This window comes from Palaemon carinicauda, chromosome 2 (assembly GCF_036898095.1).
Source record: "Palaemon carinicauda isolate YSFRI2023 chromosome 2, ASM3689809v2, whole genome shotgun sequence".
NCBI classification, from domain to species: Eukaryota; Metazoa; Arthropoda; class Malacostraca; order Decapoda; family Palaemonidae; genus Palaemon; species Palaemon carinicauda.
Window position 1 is genome coordinate 169,167,085 of NC_090726.1, and position 10,000 is coordinate 169,177,084.

Below are 10,000 nucleotides of genomic sequence, written 5' to 3' on the forward strand. Positions count from 1 at the left end.
ACACACGGATTCAGGAGTGGGCACCTTTCCTCAATCTCTGCATCGTTTTGCCCACATTCACGTTGACTCTGTAGGCCCCCTACCCACATCACAAGGACATTGCTACCTATTTACCGTCATCGATCGCTTCACTCGTTGGCCTGAAGCCATTCCCATGGGAACTGCAACGTCCTCCTCATGTATATCTGCCCTACTCTTAGGATGGATTGCAAGATATGGTATCCCTGAGCATATTACTTCTGATAGGGGTACCACTTTCACCTCTCAATTGTGGACATCATTAACCAATCACTCTACATCGGACAACTGCTTAAAACGGTTGAAAGTTTTCATCACACCTTCAAAGCACCTTTGATGTCCCGCTGCAAGGATTCCGACTGGTTTACTCCCCTTCCCTGGGTCCTCCTGAGACTAAGGTCCACTCCTAAAGACACCCTGGAAGTCTTAGTCGCTGAAATGGTCGTCCCTGCCGAATTTTTTCCTTCTGCAACCTCCTCCGACGATTTCCAGCACATATATAACGTCTTGGGAAAATTTACTCCATGCGGCCAGACTTACAAACCCCCAGCGAAGTATCACATACCGACAAACTTGAAGTCTACAATGCACGACTTCCTACGCACCGACACTAGCAAGCCACCGCTAACGCCCCCTTACACGGGCCCTTTCCTTTTGATCCGACGCAGTCCGAAAGCATTCCTACTAAACATCCATTGCAAAGAAGACAGGGTCTCCATTGATCGTCTAAAACCTGCTTATCTCCTGCCATATGACCCACCAACAGTTCACCTCTCTAGATCAGGGTACCCTATTTACCATGTACAGTATGTCATTTTTAGGGGGGTGGAGCCATGTGCAAACCGTGTGTTACACGATCTTATTGAGTAATGACATTTCTCTTTTTTTGTACATAATATCCTTTGTATCTTCGCTCTCCCCTCGCACTGACAGGGACCTGAATAAACATGAATGTTTTTCTCACCATTAACTGTTAACAAAAACGGTTGTCGGTTGAACATGAAATTGCCTGTTATGTTTTTATGTCCTTCTTACCCTAACTTGATAAATATATAAACTGATGATCTGTAATAAAGTTACTTAGTTGCTTTAATCCTGTCTTCTTAGTCACAGCCTCTCTCGGCCCCTGACAGGAGAGATGATAGCACGTATGAGAGCCCACTACAAACAACATCTATCTGACAGAACATTTCACTCTTAGTTGAAGCTTAGCTCTGTTTAAATGGACATGGGAAGGGGAAACTGTAACTGGGACATTATCTGTAACGAGGCCTCGCTATCTCTCCCTGTGTATGAGACCTCACAAGCAAATGATTTTGGCTAATCTGTCCTCACTGCGCAGCATTTGCACTGATAACTTTTACAAGAAACTGGATGCTGGAGAGGTAGAAACTCAATCACCGGTTGAGTGGAATTAAACAAAATATGATAATAAAAAAACTAGAATCTATCTAATCCCTTGCACGTGTTATACATATATAAATATATGTATAAAACGACATATATATATATATATATATATATATATATATATATATATATATATATATATATATATTTATATGTATATATATATATATATATATATATATATATATATATATATATATATATATATATATATATATATATATATATATTTATATGTATATACATACATATATATATATATATATATATATATATATATATATATATATATATATATATATATATATATATATATTTAAGTTTATACATATGTATACATATATATATATATATATATATATATATATATATATATATATATACATATGTTATATATATACATATATATATATATATATATATATATATATATATATATATATATATATATTTATATGTATATACATACATACATATATATATATATATATATATATATATATATATATATATATATATATTTATTTATATGTATATACATACATATATATATATATATATATATATATATATATATATATATATATATATATATATATATATATATATATATATATATATATATATATTTAAGTTTATACATATGTATATATATATATATATATATATATATATATATATATATATATATATATATATATATATATATATATATACATGTTATATATATACATATATATATATATATATATATATATATATATATATATATATATATATATATATATATATATACATATATATATGAACATTAAATATTATCGCTTTAAATATCTAATTGTATGTAGATTAAGAATCACTCTACTCTACAATTTGAATTGAAATACATAGTGAAATATTTTTCTTACATTTTAATTTTAATTCTATAAATAATTTCAGGTTCTCTTTCTAATATATGAGTTCAAGGCAATATTAGTTTGTGGAGAGGTTACCTACAAAGTTAAATACGATGGATGATAATAATAAATTTCTCAATACTTTCTCCCTTTATCTACCTATTTTAGATAGCCATTAGGCTTTGCAAGCCCTTTTCTTCTAACTGATATAATTTACCCATCATAATGTCCGGCAGAAATATGTCATATCATATATTAAATAAATGACCTTAAAAGTAATATTGATATACTAATATTTCTGGTTTTATGATGACTGTTCAAGCCCTATTACTATTTTGCTTTTACTTTTATATATAAAATGCATCAATAGTACTTTAATAAGTTTATTATTAAAAAAAAAAAAAACTAAAGGCGCCTTTCTTTGGTCTCTCAACACAAAAAATATAAAAGTTGCTCTAGCTTTTACAAGAAATACTCGGTACTCAGATGTTATAATCATGGCTTATTTTTTTCATCTGCTGCACCTTTCCCACAAAGATACTCTAAGTAGGCTAAAAAATAAGAAAACTAAAAGTAAAATACATCCATTATACAAAATTTGGGGATATAAGATGATTTTCATTTAATCAGCTTTTCGGTATTTTTGGTAAGGGAAATCTATAGATTCATGCTCTATTCTTCCTAATAACATGTACATTTTAGTTATAAATAAAAAAAATATATTTCTTCTGTCATTATAACATAAATAAGAAACGGAAATATGAGAAAGGTATATCTTGCCGGTTATAAATATCCTATCTTGGTCCCGCATTAGATATTGCAATATTTCTGTCCAGTGACTATTTCTGTAGGTTCTGCATATGTTATTTACTGCTTATCACAGAAAATCCCTTGACACCTGCCAGGTCAGGCTTTCATTCATATACTCTGGAGAAATCAAGAGTTCTCATGTATGAAGCTTCTTTGACTATCTGCATCCCTAAATTAACAGTGTTTTGGATTTATACATACAGTGATATTTAAACAGACAGGAACACCGCTAGATCGGTAGAAGTTTAAAGAGATGTAGATTCAAATCAAGTATAAATTAACAGTATCTGATTAGTTAAGAATGAGGCTAAACGTTTAAGACAATTATTGTTACATATTCTGTTCAAACGTGATTTTGTTTACGATGCAACAATGAATTCTATTCATATTAAGCCAAAATTGAACTTTATAACCTTAGGTTCATCTACGATATATAGGTCATCAATATGTTCAAAAAATAAAATTTTTACCATCAAATTCTAATTTTATTGATACAAGGGTCAGGTTTTAAAGGTTCAATTGTAGGTTTGAACCACTCTCCCGTCTTACTCTAAGAAAAAAAAAAAAATCTAGGCGTGGTAGATTCCGTAGTGTCAGCATCATTACTAAATCTTAGAAAAATAATAACGAGAATTTCCATGTAAATGCTTCATTCAATAAATAACAAAAATAGTCGATTTTTGATACGTAATTGTATAAAGTTGCACAAATGATAAGTATATTAATTTCGTGCATGTGAAAACTCGGCGAACTGATGTTTAGACATTTGTATGTGATACTGCCACATACATCCATGTAATAAATGTAATAGAGGGTGGCAATTTAAACTAGTAGGTTCTTTAAAATCTTGTATAATGAAGATAAACGGACATAAATGTGACAAGCAACGGGGAGCAGGCCCATGCTTGTCGATACAGTGACCACTGAACAATGACTGACTACTATATGCACATGGCGGAAAGAAAAGCAGTGTTGACGCATATAATTACATTGTTGCCACGATGCATAATGAGAAAGTGGTCTTACAGTATATGTAATAGGAAAAGATAAATGGAAAATAAATATCATTCTTCTACAAAATAATAATAAAGCAAATGTAATGTTCATAACTGTACGTAATGTAAATAATATACGGCATAATATTAGATATCTATACACCTCCCTCCCCCTTTACGCTCGTAGCAGTGTCTCGAGCGGAACGGTAATTTCTCTAAGCTAGTCGAGGTGAATGACAAGGGACATTGGAGGGTTCAGATGATGGCTCTCTTTCCTGGCCAGAACAAGGGGCCACAGGGTCTTGGGGGGAGGTGTCGTCACTTATATTAGCCACTGGGCGTAAATGTCGTCAGTTTCGAAACCATACATGACCACTTGGAAGGCGTACTTCATACTTTCTGGCCAATCTGCGGCCCATCACAGTACCAATCTTGTCCCATCGAAGTGTCGTTGCATCCTGTATCCTGACTCGTTGGCCGATGGTTAGCTTTGGTATATGGCGGGCATGAGAGTTGTAAAGGCTCACGGTCTGGTCGGTTTGGGCAGCAGTGCGGCGGTCGTAATCTTCGGTCTTGGTTTTCCACTCCTCTTTGAATGATCTGGGGTGGGCTGGAACACAAGTGCGGAGAGGATGGCCATAGAGAATCTGCGCAGGGGAGCGTCCAGCAGGGTTCGGTGTATTCCGAAGCTCCATCAGTCCTCTATCAAAGGCTTCACAATCTATGTTCCCGGATGGGGCGGTCTTGAGGATAAGGTGTTTCATAGCTTTCACGGCAGCTTCTGCGTGTCCATTAGACTGAGGGTAATGTGGAGATGTGATGATGTGATGAACTCCCCAGCGGTCAGCAAATTGCTTGAAGTCGTGGCTTGAAAATGGGGGCCCTCCATCAGTTCGTAAGCGGAGTGGAACACCAACCTTGCGGAAGAAAACACAGAACATTCTTGTAACTCTGGCTGTAGTTGTGTCACGTCCACAGGGAACAACCACAGGCCAGCCTGAAAGTCTATCAGCAAGAACAAGAAAGGATTTTTCTGCTACATGGAAGAAGTCAGCCGACACACTTTCAAAGGGCCGGGATGGGTGGTCGTCACACATGTAAGGTTCCTGTTGCTGACTAGGGAGAAGCTGTTGGCAGGCCTCACAGCTTTCTACTTTACTATTAATATCTGCATTGATGCCTGGCCAGAATACTGTCTGCATTGCACGACGTCGAGTAGCTTTAATCCCTCGGTGGCTGTCGTGGAGTCGATTCAAAGTGCGTCGACGGAGGGCTGCAGGGATGACGATCCGGGGTCCATACAATACCAACTCTCCATCCGCGTAAAGGTTGTCCCGCAGCTTCCAATACGGGAGGGTGGAAGCGTGGAGATCATAGGGGTTGGTGGGAAAGCCATTGGATATGTAATGAACAAGACGACTGTAATCTTGATCCTGAGATGCGGCCATGCGGATCTCTTGTAGAGACTTATCCTCTTCGATGATGGGTCCTGTTGCCTGGTCGTCAATAGAAGTGGCGGTGCTGGCAACGATACGCCTGACATGTGCAGTCGAAGTAGTGCATTCTTCTTCATCTTCAGGTGTGGGGCGACTGGTTGGGGAGCGAGACAGGGCGTCTGGTATGCAAAGTTGTTTCCCTGCACGCCATACTTTTATCTTGAGACGTTGAAGGCGTGGATTCTCAATAGCATCCAGATTGTAGTGATTGAGAATCGGTATCAAGGGATGATGATCAGTCATTAAGGTGAAATGCTGAAGTCCGGACAAGTATAGGCGGCACTTAGCTATAGCCCAAGTGACTGCAAGTAGCTCCAGCTCTATGGTGGCGTAATGAGTCTCAGTATCCGTAAGGAAACGAGAGCCACACTGGACGAGACGCATCTGACCTCGGCCGTCATCTTGAAGTATGACATACCCGAGACCATATAAGCGTGAGGCATGTTTGTAGAACTACAGGCGAGGCAGGATTGAAGGGTGCTAGGACAGGAGGTGAAGTCAGAGCTGTCTTGACTTTCTTAAATGCTCGCTCATGGTCGGGCGTCCAGACGAATGAGCGTTTGGGGCTCATAAGTGGGCGTAGGGGCTGTGCTGCTGCTGCGATGTCTGGAGTGAAGTCAGCAAGTTGATTAACAAGACCCATAAACGACCTGACATCTGTCACGTTAGATGGTGTAGGAAAGTCCCGTATAGCTGATACCTTGTCAGGGTCTGCTGCAATACCATCGGATGATAAGACATAACCTCAAAAGTTAACTTTAGTGGCGGCTACAGTGAACTTGTCCTTGTTGAGGGTGATGCCATATTGACAGCATCTGGTCAGCATCTGGTGCACGTGTTGTAGGTGGGAAGGGAGATCCTCGTCGGAAAGGAGGATATCATCTACAACCTTCACACAGTTGGGAACACCTTGTAGTGCCATATCTCCACGGAGGCAGTATGCTTCACCTGTTGCTGAAAATCCCATTGGGCCACGACAGTGCTGGAATCTTCCGTACGGACTTATATATGTAGTCAGGTGGCGGTCCTCTTCTGCCAATTCCATTTGCCAATAGCCATGCAGGGCATCCGCTGTGGTGAAATACTTCGCAGTAGGAGAGATGTTGCGGACAGCATCATGGGGTGTTGGTGATGGGTGTGTAGGGCGAGCTACCTGGGAATTTAGATGGGTGTGATCCACAGTGATGCGCACACCTTTGTCCTTGGGTACCAAGACCATGGGATGGCACCATTCAGAGGGTTTGTCGCCTGCTGGTCGGATGTTTCCTTGTTGCACCAAGAAGTCAAGTTCTTCTTTCACTTGATCTCTGAGAGCAAACGGAATGGGCCTGGGTGTATGGACAGCGAAGGGTGTAGCGCCAGGTTTCAGGTGAATCCTCATTCGAGGGCCTGCCATTTTCTTTAGTGGCTGGGTTTGTAGATCCTTCTTGGATACGAGGACGTCGCTGAAGAGCCGAAGAAAATAGTCCTTTATAGCTGCAGGTGACGTCATGGCGGAGGCAGGAAACTGAGCGCATCTGTTGACATGTGTTACCTTGAGGATAGGCTTCGGGAAGTCCGGTGACACTATGGAAAGGGCTCGGCAATGTTCACGAGAGAGGAGGGGAGTCTGGATATCCTCATGAACATGTATGGTTGCTGAGCAAGACTTGTTGCCAAGACGAGGTTTTGCCTGGAAGTATCCTACAGCTGGTGTCATGGGGGATCCATCTGCTGTCACAACGTCTGTCATGGGTGGAGGTTCAAGGCTTGTCCGAGGTATGCAGAGTGCATCCAGATGAATGGTGCCAATCACTGTGATGTCTGCTCCTGTATCGGGGATTAGCTGGATATGTGATGATATATCGCCAAATGACAGAGAGACAGTGACTGGTGTGGGGGACTCGCTACCCGAGTTATCACCCACGAAACGGCAACTGGTGTTTGACTTAGTAGTAGGAGGTGAAGCTGTATATCCAGTCTGACTTTTCTTGGTAGACATACACATCTTCTCAAAATGTCCATGTTTCTTGCAGCTATTGCACTGAGCTTCCTTAGCAGGGCATTTCTGAGTGCGGGGCCAATGACCTGTTTGTCCACAGTTATTGCACGATGCACCAGTGGCTGGGCATTGTCCGGAATCGTGTTTGCGAGAGCAATATTGACAAGGGTCACTGTTATGAGACTGGTGAGAATGTCGATCAGGAGATCGATGAGATGTCCTCTTCTGTAGATGCTGGTTCTTCTTGTATGTAGATACTGTGTTGACTTGGCTAGGGGAAGATGCAATGGCTGATGCAGATGCACGTGTAGATTCGTAGGAGCGGCAGCATGTCACAAACTCTGCGAGGGTAGATGAGGGTTGGAGGGGGATAAGGCGTTGTATTAACTCTTCGTCTCTCACACCCATCAAAATTACCATCTGCAATTGCTGTTCAGTGCAAGAGGTGGGGTTGCCAGTGCACAAGTCCACTTCATCAGTGAGATCCTTGAGGCGTGCGTACTAGTCTGCAAATGATTCTCCGACAGCCTGTTTACAGGACAACAATTCCCTGCGCCGTAAGGCTTCATTTCTAAGGCTGCGAAAGTACTTCTGCAGTGTATCCAACACCTCTGTAAGGGAAAGTGATGTGTTGGGAGGGATGCCCAGTGTATGCGTAAGCAGGCGCTGGACGTCCAGGGAGATGCAGGTTCTCAGATGAATCAGCTGGGAAGTTTGATGTAATCTATCAAGTCCAACTAATGCTGCATAATCCTCAAAACGCAGTCTCCAATTGCGAAATGCTTGATACGTTGCATCCTGTTGCAAGAGAGGTGGGGGATGGACCGTAGGCTTGCTAAAAGTTGTAGGTGAATGCACTGAGAAGCCAGGGGTTGGGGGAACAGGTGTAACAGGAGGTGCAATTATGGGGTTAGGTTGCTGGGGTTGCGATGCCGCAATCTGTCCTGATAGCAAGGAGAAAAGGGACATGAACCGCTGGTTGTCTTCCTGTCTTGATTGCTCCATCTGTAGTCTGAAGGTCTGCTCCTCTTGTCGTCGTCGGTCTTGTTCTTGCAGGCTGGAAGTCTGTAGAAAATGGATGAGATGAAGTTTATCATTACTGTGGTCTCCTGACCTATTGGGAGTCAGGGGAGGAGGGAGAGTGGTGCTGGTATCTTCATCATCAGTGGGGAGGTGCAAAGGTACTTCGTCCGTCGTCAGACCCTCCGTTTGATCATCTGCCTGATCCTCTGTGTGATCCATTAAATCAATTAGCTGTTCCTCTTGCTCAGCCATATTGAGTTTGGTGTCGTAAGAGAGCTTGAAATCTGTAGAGAGCCAGAAAAATATCCAAATCGCTGTATGTGAGCGAAAGAAATCACTTTGGATAGTTAAAATTTACAATGTTTGTCAGTGAGCTTGTGAAATAAGCGGGAGTTGGGTGAGATGAGCGAGTGTGTGTTGCGATCAGAGGGGAGGCGGGTGGGGTGAGTGAGCGTGCCTCTGGGCAAGAGCCTCGGGCCTCAGTCACCATCGATGCATGAAAGAGGGAGGAAGTGTGGTGGGGCTGCTGAGAAAAATGGCGCCAGAGTTTAAATGTCCTAAAAAAATGTTGGCAAGGACACTAACATAATGCAACACAGCACTGTAACACACTGACACTCTAACCCTGCACTGCACAAACACTGTATCGTTCTTAAGAGACACTGTAGTTAAAATCTTGAGTCACTGTAAGGGATCCAACGTGCGAGACGAGACGAGAAGTAAACTGCAATGGCGGTCGTCGTCTCGGAATCCATAACGTCCGGTTACTCACTGCGCCATGTGTGTGATACTGCCACATACATCCATGTAATAAATGTAATAGAGGGTGACAATTTAAACTAGTAGGTTCTTTAAAATCTTGTATAATGAAGAGAAACTGACATAAATGTGACAAGCAGCGGTGAGCAGGCCCATGCTTGTGATAGAGTGACCACTGAACAATGACTGACTACTATATGCACATGGCGGAAAGAAAAGCAGTGTTGACACATGTAATTACATTGTTGCCACGATGCATAATGAAAAAGTGGTCTTACAGTATATGTAATAGGAAAAGATAAATGGAAAATAAATATCATTCTTATACAAAATAATAATAAAGCAAATGTAATGTTCATAACTGTAGGTAATGTAAATATTATACGGCATAATATTAGATATCTATACAACATTATGCTTTTTCTCTATGTAAAATACCCAAAAAAAAAAAAAAAAAAAAAAACCTGAAATTTCCGTGAAACCTTATCGGAATCTGGTCATTCATAGAATATCTCCATCAATTTCTGCATGCTGAAGTTATGAAATACGATAAGCCTCAATCAAGCGAAGGCCCTCCTGAATCAAAGCCATTATTGATGCATCTTAACAAAA

At 40.5% G+C, this 10,000-nt stretch overlaps 1 pseudogene; it reads right to left on the minus strand.

Moving 5' to 3' along the window:
* Positions 1 to 4,284: 4,284 nt before the first annotated feature.
* Positions 4,285 to 5,226, minus strand: LOC137622318 (uncharacterized; annotated as a pseudogene).
* Between the last annotated feature and the right edge of the window lie 4,774 nt (positions 5,227 to 10,000).